Raw genomic sequence first — 16,269 nt, forward strand, 5'->3', positions numbered from 1 at the left:
AGGTCAAGGATACACGTTTTGAGTTCAAGTAGAGTTTAAGAGGACAATAAATAAAAGTGGTTGTAAAAAGCTCAAAGTTAAGCTAAATTAATCTAAACCACCCATTCGAGCATGAAAGCAAAAGTCAGTGCACCTGAAGTGCTAATTTGACGACACTTTGCACAACTGCACAATACTTTTTACCTATGAGACAGTTTGTTCTGCAATCAAGTTTCAGATTGTTGTTGTTGTCTGGTCTGTGCACTTAGTTACTAGCACTTAGTAATTAGCAGCAGCTAACACTGAGGTATCATGGGGAATACGACACGATTTGTTTTTCTTCATGTGGATTTAGACTCCAAATAGAGCGGTGACACTAATGAGCCAATCTTCAGTATTCTCTTATGGCAAATAAACTCTTGTGAAACTCATTAAGGGTTCATTGGTTTATTAATTATTTAAACTATCCTTTGTTGATTTTAGCTCTAAGTGAAAATGGATGACTTAACCTTTGAAAACCTTTGATTTTTCTTGCAGTTTATATAAGAATCCATTGTTTTTCCTAAAAAAAATGATCAAGATGTTTGTACGCAAGATATTTGTCACAATCAAGATCAGACAAGTAGACAGGAGGGTTATAGTGAATTAGATGTAGTGCATGGTTCTGTAGAAAAATCTCTTCATAAGAAAGGTTGTGATCAGCAAAAAGTTTGTGCAAAGGAAAACTGACACCAAGACCTGTAATACAATGACCCAATAATGAATTAATCTTTTGCATTCCACATTTACCACCATCTGCTGAGATGCTGTCAGACATACATCTCTCTGATTTTTCATTCGGACACCTAACTTTACTGTGGTGAGTTCGTCAAATAAGTTCGATATATTCAGGACCTCACAGCTGCAACTGGTAGAATTTGGAAAGATCAAAATAAAAACAATACACACCAGTGGATGCGATTTTAGTTTTGGCTCAGATGAAGGACATACAACATTAAAGGGTTGTATTAGATATATAATTTACATTAAAAGGTCACATCTTAGCCACCTAAAAAAAATCAGTAGGCTTATCAGTTTAGTTGTACATTATATTTGAATGTTTGCTTCTCTTAATCTTTGACAATCGCTGATCGAGGCAGCAGTAGAGCAGCAACTTTGCTGTTCAGTAAGAACTGTGTAAAGACAAGGTAAAGCAGTGTAAATATTATTCTAAATATAGCATAAAATTAAGTGGATATTGACTTTTTTTGATTGCTCAGACTAATCACTAAAGATAGAGTTTGCTCAGCGCCATTTGATTAGATGTAGCAACACTTTACACTTAGATGTAAGTGTTGCATCAGTTTTTTAAACCAAAGTTATTAAAAAATCAGTTATGATTGTGATTTGGTCTTTATCATAGACTGTATCAATAATAAAGGTTCATAAAGCAGCAAGCTGAAAAGGGGCATGTCATCAGCTGCTGTGGGACATGAGTCGAACATAATTTGTCAATAAAACCAATTTTTTGACTCTTCCGTGCTTGTATGCTGGGACATGGACAGCTGTCCAATTAAATTGCCAAACTGAGCTATAACCATAGCTCAACTAAATTGTGCATGTAAATGTACTGACTGTCTTTTGGATACAGCCACTTGAAGTCTCTTCCTTATCTCAAACAACCAGAGAAGCAAGAATCAAGGAAAAGAGAGTATCCAGCCAGTAAAAGACACCATACTTTTTGTGCAACAGTTATTAACATATAAACATTAACGTTATCGGTAAAAAAAGAAAAAAAAGGAGTGAAAATAGGAGTAACAATGTATCAACAGCCACAAACAGACTTAAAGATGGCACTTACATTTATAAAAAGAAGTCGACAGCACTCACTGATAAGTTTTTAATACTGTTTATTAATGCACAGCAGCAGATACATGCATTTTTCTAAAACCATTCTTATGGAAATCAGTGGGTCTCCTACATAGTTGTTATATTTTTTATGATATACAAGGAATTTAATATAAAGATTTAAATAACTGCTGCTTGTGAGTTAAAAAATATTCAGTGGTTCTACAGGGATGTGGCAAGTGCAGAAAATACTAAAACATCTTCTTAATACTGATTAGTTGATGAATGTTGTTATCTGCTGTTGATGTGCATATAAGTGTATTTTCCTCTGCACATCTATACATGGAATCACTTGTATTTGTTTTCAAAGCTTATATTGTTTCTTAAGATTATTATGTTGATTTGTATCAGCTGGTGATCAATCACTGGCAGGTCTCTGGTCTTTGTTTGATAAGGGTCACACTCAACATGACACAGTAATGCTGAAGAAAGCCTAGGGCTGAAAAGTGTCCATTTCTGTCTGCTGCTGTGCATTAATAAACAGTATTAAACACTTATAGCTGAGTGCTGACAACTTCCTTTCACAATTGTGACTTTCGGGTCGGCACTGAAAACATTTTAAAGGATTTTTGAGTGAGCATGCCACTTCTTTTGTTTGAGGCCATTTCCATACCAGGTGGATATAATCTGCACGATGGATCATAAAGTTTGCCCAAGAGATGTAGATTATGTGCATTAAGTATCTTGTAAATACAATGTACATATAGTCATTGACCAATAAAAGTGTTTTTAATTAGAATTTATAGAGACAATACCACATTTTAATCATTAATTGACATTTTACAATAAAAGGAAAACATTATTAATTTCTGTAGCAAATTTGGGCCCTAATTTGTCAAATGAAAAGAACTGTTCTCAACAAGGCCACAGAAAACATAGTACTTCAGTGCAAGAAAAAACTTTTCATCCCTTAAGCCATAAATTAGAGGACTCAGACATCTTGGAGTAAGGTAAAATATAATGTAATTAAAGTACCTGATATTAATATATAACCTAAAATCAATCTGAAGTACAGCAGCTTCTATGAATGGGCACCACAGCTGGATGAGACAGAGCAGCAGCTGGAAAGCATGAAGAATTACTGTTCTGAGCCCTTTCCATGTTGACTTTTTATTTTCTCCTGATGCAGCTTTGGCCACTTTCATTATCTTAATATAGGAGAATACAATAGTGATACACATAATTAAGAAGTAAAACTGATATATCGCTGACCAGATATGACCCTGCCATCTGTAGAAAATGAATATCTCAGCTGAACATACTCTGTATTGTGTGTAGAAGCTGAGAGGAGCTGATGCAAAGAAGATTAAGACATTAACAAAACAGGGTACAGAGCTGAGGCCGTGAATGATGAAGATACAGTGCATAGTGCTGCGTGTGGAGCACAGCTCTCCGTGGCGCAGGGGCATGCATATGGCCACATAGCGCTCCAGGGTCATTGCTGTCAGAGTAAGTGGTGTGACGACAGTGTACACAAATAACAAAATGCAGAAAATGAGACATAACCATATTTGCATTGTCAACTGAAAAGTGTCAAAGATGGTCAAGATATTTGATAGAATCAAGATCAGACAATCAGACAGTAATGTAGAAGCAAATAAGATGTAGCGGGTGGTTGTGTAGAACATTTTCTTCATATAAAAGGTTGTGAGCAGCAAAAAGTTGATGCATAGGAAAACTGACACTAGTACCTGTACCACAATGGCCCAATCAGTGATCTTTTGCATTACAGATTCACCGCCAACTGATGAGTTGTTGTTAGCCATATATCTCTCTGCTGTTTAATTCTGATATGGTGCTGGTAATACAGGAAAATACGTTCGATATGAAGGACCTCCCAGCTGCAACTGGTAGAATTTGCATAGACCAAAACAAAAACAATACACCAGTAACATATGACATATATGTACAATTAATTTAACAGAAACATATCAGCAGGCCAAAGCTAAAAAGATCTTAAGGTATACCAAACCATCCCTGTAGTAACATGGACTTGTGACCCAAAGCTCCACAGACGAAGGTCTTCTGCTGAGTTCTGAGAGGACTGTGCATGAAGACTTTATACAGTATGTCCTTTGAGCCAGCCTTAGCCTATAATCATACAGCTGTGTTTGTGAGGGTTGTCTTAAATGTTACTATTAACCTCTCCCCTTTCTCGATGCTGAATTCCTGCAAATGTTGCTCTTAAGAAGTATTTCAGTGCTGAAAAGATGGTCTTTTCATTAAACTAGGCTGTCTATGCAGTAGAAAGATACTAATACTTTTGAAACTGGTGCTACATGAACAGAGAAAACAGGAAAAAGTCCTGTGGCCTTCACTTTTGTTCACGGGGTAGAAATCCTGCAACTACCAGAATGCAATGTGCCTCAACAAACCAATACAAACTCTGCTGTCAGCTTGCAAAAGGTGAACTCATCCGTTTAACACCGTGGTGGCCACCTCGTCACGTTTTTTAGTCCCTGTTTTCTTGGAACTATGTGAAAGTACAGGATGGATAATAAAGAAATCTGGGTCAGTCAGACAGCCATTTATGTTTCTTAAGAATTACTGTTTGTATGAAGATAAAAGTCTGCTATTAATTCTTCGGAATTGTGATTGAATTATAATCCCGGTTTGGCTTAATTTTTGATAAAATCATGACCCTTTTTTTCTCTTCCAGATTCACTGTTAAACCAGCAAGATATGCTGTTTTATTTGTTGTGTTCATCCATGATATTTTTGTAAGAGTGTATGAATGTATTTGTGTGAACTTCAGGAAGAATAGCTAATGCTTGTGCATTAAAAAAGTTGGTTTTGAAAAGCTAAACATATAATATAGATTTAAGGAAAATACATCATTAGATAACAACCTGTTATGAATTTAAAAATGATTACATCTAACTTTCTTCTCATTAATTATGACTTTTGGACTTTACTATTCTCTTGAGTTATTGAAAATGTTTGGCATCCTCTGGTATCCTCCATCAGATGGAGATGTAGTTAAATCTGTATATGGAAAAAAGAAATGTTTTTTTTCAGCAGGTACCTTTAAAAGGTTGAGCTAGCAAGGACGTTTTGTGTTCATATCTGTGGTACTTATTTAGTTTGGAATACCCCACAATTTTTAGATAATATGAGCTCAAGTTGGCCAGCGGACTCAGCAAAGTCCATAAAACGTCTCTGTTGCTAGGTTGAAACTAAGGTTCGACCCACTTGCCGGAGTAAAAACTAGGTTTCATTACATATCAAATTCTACTGACATGACACCAGTTGCTAGTCAGACCACATTTATTTCCATGGAAATAGAGACAACACATGCAAAAAACATTTTATTTTGAAAGGAAGTTGCCCTCAACATGAATACATTTTCATTCTATATTTTATTTACAACAATGAGGCCAAAGTATTCCAGATATGAGTGCTGTCACTTGCATTTTGGGAGCCAGAGTCTGTGAAGTAGCAATTGAGAACTAGAGCCATGGTGTTGAGTTCCCACCCATACACTCACATTTAAGTCGGTGGTCTGCTGTTACTGAATAAAGGAGAAAATCTTTGAATCTAGTAACTACAGTAGCAATAAAACACCTACTCGATTCTGTGAATATTGCCACCTTTAAGGGTCAGTGTGTTGTTCATGTTTAGAGGGACGTGGGACAATTCATGTCATGAACTGACTTTTAGTGCCACAAGAGTTGTGTATAATCAACATGGCATACATGGAAACAATGAATTTAAAAAATCCAGTCATCTCAAACAAACAAATGTGCAAAGAACATAAAAAAGAGAGATTATCCAGTTCAGCTGGGGCTTAAATTGTTAACACCACCATAGGTTTTTTTGGCAACCAACTTTTAATTGAACCATAAACAAGAAACTTTAAGTAAATTCAGATAAAAGAAACATTACAACATACATACATACAATTGGGTAAAGGGGATAGGATAGGTGAAGTGATAGGCTAATTAAACAGTTAAATTTACGACACAAAATACAGTGTGTGTGTGCGTGTGAGTGTGTGTGTGTGTGTGTGTGTGTGTGTGTGTGTGTGTGTGTGTGTGCGCGTGCGTGACCGACCGACCACAGCTGGGCTGTTGGCGCTGGCCTTGTGAAGAGAGCGGTCGTAAATAGAGCCTCCATGCTTGCCGGCTTATTAACAGTTGATTTATCTGTCTCTCTGTAAGGAATGTGCGCCCTTGGTACCCGAGCCCAGAGTTCGGCCCCAGGGGGCCTCAATTACCAAGTGCCATGTGTGCATGTGAAGAAGTGTCAAGGGAAAATTTTGCGCTGCGGTGTCATAGATGTCGTGCGTGTGCCCGTGTCTTATATTGCTGTATACATCAGAGCAACTATTCAGCACCAGGGTCATCTTAATCATCACTCACACACACACTCGCACACACACTTTTCATGCCAACTGTGGAGGGAGATACTAGGGGGAACAATAGGATGGGATAAATTTATTCAACAGCTTTCTACCCCTACAGTGATTTATCAGAGTATTTATCCTGCTGATGTGCCTTTATCTTTTTTTTCCTCTTCTCCCTCTGCCTCTCCCTCGTCTTTCTTTCCTTCCCGTGCTTTTACATTAAGGCCATGTGTATGTTTGAATTGTGTGTGTTCATCATTATAAGCACTGACACTACATTATCTTTTACTGTTAACACAGCTGCGTGGTTTTCATTTACTGCATTAAGGCTGAAGTTTAAAGGCCCCGTCTCATTGTATTCATAATGTTTGGCTTTCCTCCCGCCATCCATTTCAAGAATACGTTTCCTCTTATCCTATCTGTAAAATGTCACTTTGATCAAATCAGTTTTTTTAATCTCTTCCTGTCTGAGCATTTTGTCTTGAGAAAACTATTTTTCACATATTTTGTTTTCTTAATCTCCCATCATCATTATAATACCAGCACAGTTTAAGTTAAGTGCTGTCAAGTGAAGAAAATGAGTCACAAATCAAGATAAAGCTTCACACACTATATTTAAAGATTTCTAAGATGATACTTGAGAGACTAAAATGACTAATACTCATGTTTTGCTTTGTATCTTTAATATAGGCAGATCTTTGGTCTTTGGCAATGTTGACTTAAGACCCTCTAGAAATTAGTTGGAGTTAAACCTCTATGTACAAAAGCCATATCGAAGTTTACAAGTGTGTTTTTTACCTGGGTATATGTGCTGCATACAATATATATATACTATATATATATATATATATATATATATATATATATATATATATATATATATATATATATATATATATACGATATCCAAAATCTAAGATGATATTAGTCTATTATCACGACATCGATTGCCCAGCTCTATTTTAAAGTTGACTCCAAGTTGAAACCTTGATAGCTGAGAAATGAAGTTAATTGAATGGCCACTTGAAACTGGTTCCAAAACATCATCAGCCCACATCAACCCATATTTTACAGTGTCCAAAAAAATATATTTATATAGGGCTTAAACATGGCAGCTTTTGAGTGAAAGGGGTGGGTGCAATTGCTCGCTGTGTGCTTGCTGTGCACTGAATTGTACTAACAGACTGTCCAAGACGTCTGTCCTCCATTTTTGCAGTGAGTTAGCTCGTTAGCCAGACAATTAGCCTCATGACTTATCCTTGGGTTATCCCAGCTGTGCGAAAAATGCTAAAGGGATCCTATGCTTTAGGTTTTTATTTCCATTTGTTCACATTTGATTTTTCAGAGTTTTGCGGTGTGTTGGACTGCACCTCCTTGTCACCCTCAAACACCACAGCGTGTGTGTACTCTCTGCTCCACACTGGGTCTGCAATACAGTGCTTATGATGATCAGTGAAGTGAAGTGCAAGATGAAAGACTCGCATTACTCCATGAAAGTGTTACCTGGGGGAAAATGAGTGTATCAACACTTTACAGCATGAAAGACCTTTGCAGTTTGTCACTACAGCAAAAGAAAAGTGTTGGAAGTGTTATTTTCACAAAGTTCTGCAAGTTTTACCCACAATGTTTGTTCCTGTGAATCCCATATGACAAGCATGCGTGAGAGCATGTGTAAAAACTAATTTTACTCTTCTAATGTGAGGCTATGGTAGGATTAAAAATATTTTATGCATCTGTAATAATGTAATAAGATGATGTGTGTTTTGGGGCACAGTCTGAGGTTTTACACCTCTGTGCTCCTTTAAGTCAACATCAGTAATTATCACATTTAGATCTGACCTGTCAGCTAGCAGCTGCACACCTCCCTCTCACCCCTGCGCTAGTTCGCCCTCACGCTGGCCGTCCGTCTATATTTAATAATTCATTTAATTTCAGCCAAAATAAGACAAACCCATTTGAATTATTTTTGCTCTGTCTTTATCAGTGCGGTGTTAGGGAGAATTATTAATATTCCAAAACAAAAAAACAACCAGTTCAACAACTGTGTGTGAAACTACAATTGTGTGCAAGTTTAATTGGAATATTACGAGCACCTCTCACATAGCACTCTACTTTTCCGAACAGCTCAAAACACTGCGTTCATTTGTTTGTCTTGTTAGTTATGTAGAGACGATCCTGTGGGGAAATGGGGAAGATGGAAATTTCATGTGCTCTAGTTTGCATCACTCTCTGTATTCTGAACCCGTCTGCTCCCGCTGGATGATGGGAGGCTCTGCACTGATCACTGTCGAACACACACGGTAATTAAACTCTGCAGCATGCTGACTTGAAATGTTCATATCTATCGGTATCAGTCTCACTTTTTACCCACTCAATCAATGCTCATTATACTGTATGCTGGCGCTAAGAGGAAGTTGCTGTTGAAAATACTTTATTTTTTCTCATTAATCATTTTTTTTGGAGAGTTTAATTAGCTGGTACGTAAGATTACCAGTGTGGTGAAATGTGTGCTCCTGATTGTTGTAGATAAACTTGTACCACTGACCACATAACTAGCTTAAACAAGCAGTATGGTATAATAAGTAACAAAACTTAAACCTGCAGTAACTGATTTTTAAGCCTTAGTGCTGGTTATAGCTATGGCCAGAGGCATTAGGTTTTCGGATTGTCTGTTTGTCCCATTCTCGGACACAAGATATCTCATCAACACCTTTAGGGAATTTCTTCAAATTTGGCCCAAATGTTGACTTGGACTCAACAATGAACTGATTCAATTTTGATGGTCGAAGGTCAAGGTTATTTTGACCTTGAATCTGAATCCTTCTTCCATCTCCTCTCTCATTTTTTTTTTTTTTTTTTCAAATTTGGCACAAACGTTGACTTTGACTAAAAAATGTACTGATTAGATTTCGGTGGTCAAAGGTTGATATGACCTTGCATCCATCTTATTCTTGTGATTGTGGTATCACAAGAACACTTTGAGGGAATTTCTTCAACTTTTGTAAAAAAAAAAGATCACTTGGACTCAAGAATGAACTGATTTGAATTTTGTGGTTGAAAGTAAAAGGTCACTGTCTCTCCAGTTTTTTTTTTTTTTTTTTGGGTGGTGGGGCTTTTTTGGCCTTTAGGTTAGACAGCTATAGTGTGAAAGGGGCAGAGAGAAAGGGGATGACATGCAGCTAAAGGCTGAGGGTAGAATCGAACCTGTGGCAGGTGTGGCAAGGCCATAGCCTTTGTACATTGGGCGCATAGGAGTTTTACTGTAATTGTTCAGTGTCTCTGACTTTTGGTCTCTCTCTGGTTCTTTCTGGCCCTATACAACCCCATCTGAGTGACCGGGGATGCCGATCCCATCACACACCCAACAGCAACTCCCAACACCCTGACATTCCCGTAATCCCCATCTTTCCATCTTCACACTCATTCTTTCCTGTCTCACTATGGTAATGAATAACAAGCACATCAGAGCAGGCTTTAGCTCTATTACTGGGTCTAATGAAAGTGTTTGCTGTTGTTGCTTTGTTCTCGTGTTTATCCTGACATGAACACAAAGGATTGTCTCCCACTGTAGTCGACACAGCATGCGTACAATATGTGTTGCAGATCTGTCTACTTTTGAAGTGATAAATAAATAAGTAATCATGCTAGAACAGAGAGCTGTGTTGTTAGATGAAAGGGGGATTGCGTATGGACAGTTGAAGCTTTTATATTTATTTGTGTGAAGTGGTGGTGTGTTTGTAGATGTATTTGAGCTCTTTCATATACAACTGCAGAGCATCGCACATTATTTGTTTTTCATTAGTATTATTAGCAGTACAGTTAAGCTATTGTGGTGGCAACTTAAGTTAAACAAATCTTTTTGCTTTTTGTTTTTTTAAAAATATAAAATAAAAATAAATAAATATAAAATATTGATAGCTGCTTTAACTTTTAAGCCAGCATGGAGAATAAGTCCTTGAAATTGTATTTTCTTGTCTTTGTTTATCATTGACATTTGGAACATTCAGGTTGTATAATCTGTTTGATATTTACTTGACAGTTCTTTTCACCAAGTTGTACTGCTTTCTTTGTTAGGATTTAATTAGCCTTAAAGGGGAACACCAACTTAATTAAGAATTCCAATATGCTAGTTCCTTGGCTGAGAAAAGTTTAATCAATATTTGTGAACATGAGCTACTTTTCAAGTCTAACACGTCATGTCATTAAGTATAAAGTCTGGTGCCGCTGCATAGATAGTCAATGGGAGCCTGATTGTGTGGACCCTAAGTTTATTTTGTTTTGTTTTTTTAATTCTATTCTATAGTAGTCGAGTAGTTCTCAGTTCTGAAACAGAAAATGTACCCATATACTCAGAGCATTCCCCTGGAGGCTCTCAGTATCATTTTTAACATCTATCTCCCAATTCATTGTCTATGGAGCGGCTCCACTTCATACCCTATGACATCACATATTTTACTTAACAGTCTAGTTTTTGATTTGGGAGAGAGCTGTTCATGGTTACGCAAATTTTTTGACTGTCGTAGACCACAGAAATAACATTTATACATTTTGAAAATGGGCATAGTTCCCCTTTAATTGCTATAAATTTGACTTTACTTTTCTATCATTCCTTAATGCTGTGCAACAGTGTGATCAATTTCGTTATTGCCAAGTTGCTTTAAAAGTGTTGCTCAAGTGCTCATTAACACAGTCACATGGTCACGGGCCTCTGTGTGTCTGCTACTTGCTGCAAAGCACCTCAATTTAATGCCATCTAAAGTGTGCACTTGGTCAAAACAGTATCTATACTTTTGATCAATGTCTGAGCCCCATTTTAACGTCACATCTCGCTGCTTTATTGCATCCACGTGTGCACTGCAATGCACAAAAAGCTAGCATACTATCAGTCAATTTAGCTAAATAACACAGTACGACAGTTTGAAAAAAAAAACAACAAACAACTGAGTATGAGGTTAGCCCAGTTTAGATTTGTTGCATGTCATGCCAGTCTGCAGTAACAAGTGTCAGGCGTTATTTTGTAGCTTCACGTCACTTGCATCCTTTGAAGATGACTTGTAGCCTGTTGCTGTTGCAAAATAATCCCTTTTTATATATTGATATTATATTTTATCCCTATGTTTTAACTTTATGTTTAAAATTCCCATTTTACCCGTTTGTTTCTCTTCACATACATTTAATGAGAATTGCTAAAGGGAGCCTGACATCTAAGATTTTCATTTCCAACGACTGCTTCTCTGTAACACAGTATTTGTGCAGATGACAATAGAGAACTTGAACTTTGAAAATAAGTCTCTAAAACTGAATAGGCTAAACAGATAGCTTCCTCCATTGTGGCTTCTCTAGTGTGACTGCCTTAGACAACAACAGTCAAATCACATGTTCACCAAACATCCCCACACTTGAACAAAAGCACCGTGGGTTCACTTCACCTCCTCAGGAGCTTCCTGGTAGCTGAGATGTCTAAACACAAACATAATCACAACATCTCTGGTTCCGTTTTAGCTGACATTTTTTACATGTCATCCTTAACTCCAAGATGTAAATTTATTCATGTATATACATTATCATTCTCATGACATGTATACATGCACAATACATGCATATGGGATGCCTCTGTGCAAGTCTATGTATATCATGCAGCTCAGTTCGTCGATGTACTTGGTATTATTAGAATCGATGGACGTACATGTGAAAGCCAACCCACACATTTTGCACCCACCCATGCTGATTATTATACCGTGGGAAATGTAGAGATGTGGATGTATATTTCATAGAATATTTAAAGCTGAAGGAGAAAAGATCAAATCGATGGAAATTCAAATTCACTCATGGTATGCCACGTCTCTTACTAATCTTATTCTAAAAACATGTCAAGGACGAAGTGTGATAATGACATGACAGCAGATGGATGCAGCTACTGACATATTATCCAACTCATCTTCGACTTTAGCCTATTTCACTATCTCTAAATAAACAACAGGTTTACTTTAACCACTGCAGCATTTACGCAATATCGTTTAACTCACCATTAGTTGTTGGCATGCTCTCTGTGCGTAACCTTCAGCTTTTATAACAGGGATTTAATATAATCAGCTTCATTTCTATGGGGACATTCTTCAGTGGGGAGTTAAATGAATCAGTCTGTACAAGAACTACTGTCGCAAATAGTGTGCAACATAAATTTACTCTTACTTATTGATATTGCTGGACTCAGCAGCCATAGATCCACACTACCACGGCACATGGCAATTAAACTTGGACCAACATTGACAAACGTGACTCACTGTCAGTGACTGGCTGCCAGCAAACCAAAGGAGCACTCATGCTTTGGAGTAAAAATCTGCGCTGCTTTGAAGGTGTTCACCCTCAGTGTACCCCTGCCCTCTGACTGGACCTCTTGTCCTCTCCTCTCAGTGTCTATCTAGTGTAAACCCAGAGTATCTCTCTTTCTACTCCCCAGACTGTAATCATGACAGCAACCTTTGAGGTAGGACACAAACAGATGAAAGAGAATGGGAATAAAAGAAGACGGTTTTCAGAGAAAGTGTAGATAGTGGAGGCGAGAGATGACTAGATGATACTGCGTCATCTTTGTGCTGTGGGATAAAAGTTTATTTAGCAGACAAATCTTGTTTTTTAATAAGGTGTAAATTACATTTTGGTGTATTTTAATAGATAATTTGATGCCATTCAACACTTTTGTTTCTACATGACTCTTTTGCAGATGCAACGTTCTCACTTGATGAGTGTGAAATTATCAGCGAAACTTTTAACAGTGCCCATATCCCAAACCTATCATCAGACAGAGTGCTGATATTGGACCATCTGCAAAAACCTCATATTAAGTCGAATTAGAATGTTTTTTAACATCATTGCCAGCACTTTAAAATTACTTTCTTCTACAACATGAGGATATGGCATCACTGTTAAGCTTGGGGACTTTTTTAATGACTATACACTGCACATAATACACAAAATGTATTACCAAAGCTGTCTTTTGTTGTTGCATTCAAGTGCTTGGTCTCCGCAGGAAGACTAAAATGCTGGTATAATTTCAATCTCTTTATAGTCACTCTGTGCTGTGAAGCTCCTCTCATCCTTACTGAGCAGATGAGAAGGTCTCAGCGGTAAATATGTGTTTGGTTTTACACATTTTATGAAGCGGACGAACTTTCAAGCTCACCTATCACTTTGACTGCTTTGGGGAAAAGGTGGGTGCTCGTGGGCTTGCGTGTGTGTGACAGTAACTTCTTTCGGTGTGTGCATAATGCTGTTTGTTCTCTTCTGGCAGTTTTAATAGATTCATTCTAAAGTCCTCAAGGAGAGCGAGGAGACACACACACACACATGCACACACACACATGCACACACACACACGCACACACAGACAAGATGAGTTCACACTTTCTTTAGCTCTCTTCAAGACGCATTATTAATCTCTTCATAGAAACTGGTCTGTCCATGAACCCGTCAATTTAACACTGCACCAAGTGCCTTTAGTGTGGTTGTGTTTGCAATAAAGGACCAAAATAAGACAAAGACAAGAAAGTTATGTAAGATTAAACTGTAAAAGTTGTGCTTGACCTCAAATTAATAACTACCCATTTACCTAACTTTCCATTTAAGTCTTTCATAATGCTACCTATGTTATACAAAAAGAAGTTTATATAGTTATTCAATCTGGTCTGTTTCCCCATACTTCCTCAACCATTGCTTTTAATATTCATAATATACTGTGCATCCATTTGCCTTTATTTGTGATGGTGGTACATCATGTCATGCACAAGTCCCCAACTATAAGCAGTGCTTCCATAACATTGAACTAATATGCTGTAAATCATATTGTAGAAATGGAGGCAGCTGACTGAATTGAGTGCCAGAAAGCTGGGACCTAATTAATTATCACGATGGTCGTGATAATTAATCAGGTCTGCAAGTCACTGTCACAAAATGCAGAATGGCACGAAACAGTTTGTACATTTATTCCCAAGTCTATATGGCCAAAGAGTTGTTGTTTAGATCATTTTGTGTAGCAGCTCTTTTATCCAAGCAACAAAGTACTTGGTGTTGCTAAACCAAAAAGCTGATAAAATAGCTTATATGTTAAATCATCTTCAAAAGTTTATATCAAAGCCAAACATAAGTGTTCCGGTAACTCATCAACCTTTCACAAAAGCTTATGGAAGTAAAATCAGTTTTGTTCACGCCAGTTGAATAATGCTGTATTTGTGAAAAATTAGCATGATTGAGTGCACTTGTCAGGAGAGACCACTGTATGTATTAGGAGAGTGGAGTGCTGTGTTTGCAACTGTGCAAATAGCACTGTACACACAAAAACACACACACATGCAGACACACGCATGCATAACAAACGCACAATAGAACGAGGGCTATGTGAAAAACCCTGCACCTGTAATGGAGTGATATTGCTGAGTAAGACAGACACACACACAAAGACATAATGACTAGAACTCCATCAAACTGGGCTGTAGTGTAGTGACCTAAATGGGTTGGGATTGCAGCATCATTGGTAATTATCATTGAAAGCCTTGTGATATATAGCATCTATAAACAGTCTATAGGGGAACATATTCACACTGGAGCACAGAGCTATGTGCAGCTCTGCAGTCTGAGACAAATACTGTCTATTCATCATTAAAAGACATCTCTGCATACTGGGAACACAAAATAATAACGTCAGTTCTTAAAGTATAAGCAGTTTTATTTAACTTTTATAGCATGAAATTATTACAAAAGAGGCTCCTATTAAGGTCGTCATTTCCTATGTATCACTTAAGTCTGCCAAACTGTATTCCTGCTGGTTAGACAAATGAGTTGGAATTGGCATATGTTGTCATGCCTGTCCAGATTATTTACTTGCACAAACCAAATGTTTGATTTTTTTTTTTTTTTTTTTGCATATTCTGGTCCTTACGGATAATTTGGTCTCTTTGGGGCTCAGTTAATTGACTCCTGTCACTTTGAAAACTTGCATTTTAAGGAGCTGATTGCTAGAACTCTCAGAAGAGTACAATCAATGCACAGAAATGCTGCTAATTGGAATTTAGCCTAATGTGATCCACATTTGTAAGCTATAGATGCAAGGCACGTCTACGTGTTGGCAAATTTATAAACACATGAGCAAAAGAAAAATTAGCATGAAATTAATACAATTAATACAACAAAGAAAAGGCATGAAAGCATTTATTGGTAGGTGAAACCTGTGCATTGGTCATCTTCTACCTTTCTAAAACAGGTTTAGAAGATGGTGTGAACTGAGACAAGCCCATTACAGTAGTGCGATCCCCTACAAGTAAAATGTTTTAGCTGTAGTAAAAAGCTGATTTTCATTGTCTTAATTCAAGTCAGAAACCGGGATGATTTTGGATTTGGGTATCTGTTTTCAGCTACAACAATCCTGCAGGATTAATTGCCAGTTGACAACCTGGGAGTGACTGTTGGTGTAAATGTCACATTGATTTGCTCCATACTAATTACAGATTAATTACATTAAATTATGCACAATTGTAGTGTAGTGTATTGAATTGTATAACACACCTGTGTATTTAATATGTTATGTAACATAGAATCTTCTATAACTGTTTGGCAACATTTTTTTTGTCCATGCCAATAAAGTTGTTTGAATTTAAAAAAAAAAAAAGAACAAAGAATGGCATGGAATGCAATGATGTCATCATGGAACGTAAAGATTACATCATAAAAGCATGAAAGTCTGTGACATCATGATCATGCTTTATGATGTCAGAATGTGGGAAGTCTATGTATAGGGGTGATTCGCATTACATTTTCAGTTAGTTCGGAGACTGGCTTGAGTTGGAGATCAGTCTTGGTGAAAAACATCCTAACGACACCTAGCACAGACGTCCAGCATTAGAGATCAACCTCAGTTCACTCGAGATGGAAACTCCAGTTAACTTCTACTTGAGTTCACTTGAAGAACAGGTTCGGTGTGAGTTTCATGATGAAGAAGTGAAACTTACACAAAGTTCCACCAAGGGGAGACTCCACCTAGAAATCCAGGAGGATGCTCTCACCAA

At 37.3% G+C, this 16,269-nt stretch overlaps 1 pseudogene; it reads right to left on the reverse strand.

The window, feature by feature from the left end:
• Positions 1-2,693: 2,693 nt before the first annotated feature.
• LOC148189406 (odorant receptor 131-2 pseudogene) lies at positions 2,694-3,632 on the reverse strand (annotated as a pseudogene).
• Positions 3,633-16,269: the final 12,637 nt, after the last annotated feature.

Source organism: Plectropomus leopardus, chromosome 6 (assembly GCF_026936395.1).
Source record: "Plectropomus leopardus strain MGB_pleo_1.0 chromosome 6, ASM2693639v1, whole genome shotgun sequence".
NCBI lineage: Eukaryota > Metazoa > Chordata > Actinopteri > Perciformes > Serranidae > Plectropomus > Plectropomus leopardus.